Genomic DNA, 1,133 nt, shown 5'->3' with positions numbered 1-1,133 from the left:
TGAAGCTGTCAACACCGCTTTTTTCACTCAAAACCAATCGTTGATCGTGAAAAGATTGAAGAAGACAGCCTACGAACTCTTCCATGGACGAAATCCTTCCATAAGCTTTCTTCATATATTTGGTTGTACTTGTTACATTCTCAACAACCGCGACCAACTTGGAAAGTTCGATCCCAAAGATGATGAATGAATCTTTCTTGGATATTCTTCTGTATCCAAAGCCTTTAGAGTTTTCAACAAACGAAGATAAACAATAGAGGAATCTATTCATGTCACCTTTGATGAATATCAATCAGCTAATTCAAAATCCATCTCAAATGTTGAGGATGAATTAGAAAACTGGATGTTCTCTCACTATGGACAACCTGAAGCTTTTTACAGTGCTCCTCTTAACACTAAATCTCTCGAAGCTGAAGATGATCCACTCATTATTCCAGTTATTGCTAGTCACTCCATCGCATCTTCTTCAGAGATCGCTGCAGTGCCTATTAGCTGTGTTCCTCCTTCTACTTCAATCACTGATCCATCAGTGAATGAAATGCCTTCAGTTTCTGAACTTGTTTCAGTTGCTGAATCTGAGGCTCCTTTAGCAATAATCCCTATTGCTTAAGAAACTGCTGCTGAAGCCTCATCTTCCATACCTGAACTTACCTATTCAGATGAAGCTCCTCTACCGGCTCAATGATGGATTAAAATCCATCTGATTCATCAAATTCTTGGTGATCCAGATGCAGGTATCAAGACACGTCGTGGTCTAGGTAATATATGTCTCTTCGTCAACTTTCTTTTTTTAATTGAACCCAAGAAAATCAATGATGTTATCTCTGACCCTAGTTGGGTTCTTGTTATGCAAGAAGAGCTCATTGAGTTTGATAGGAACAAAGTCTGGTATCTTGTCCCACGACCATCTGACAAATCAGTGATAGGCATCAAATGGGCCTATCGCAACAAGTTGGATGAAGATGGCGTGGTAACCCGCAATAAGGCTTGGCTTGTTGCTCAAGGTTATAAACAAGAAGAAGGAATCGACTATGATGAAACCTTCACACCAGTGGCTAGACTCGAAGCAATTCGACTCTTTCTAGCCTTTGTTGCCCATAGAGACTTCAAGGTCTTTTAGATGGATGTAAAGA

The sequence above is a fragment of the Cynara cardunculus genome, unplaced genomic scaffold (genome assembly GCF_001531365.2).
Source record: "Cynara cardunculus var. scolymus isolate 2C unplaced genomic scaffold, CcrdV1 Un_Scaffold_3822, whole genome shotgun sequence".
In the NCBI taxonomy this organism is placed as follows: domain Eukaryota; kingdom Viridiplantae; phylum Streptophyta; class Magnoliopsida; order Asterales; family Asteraceae; genus Cynara; species Cynara cardunculus.
The sequence above is the reverse complement of the archived record's forward strand: the minus strand, read 5'-3'. Positions refer to the sequence as shown.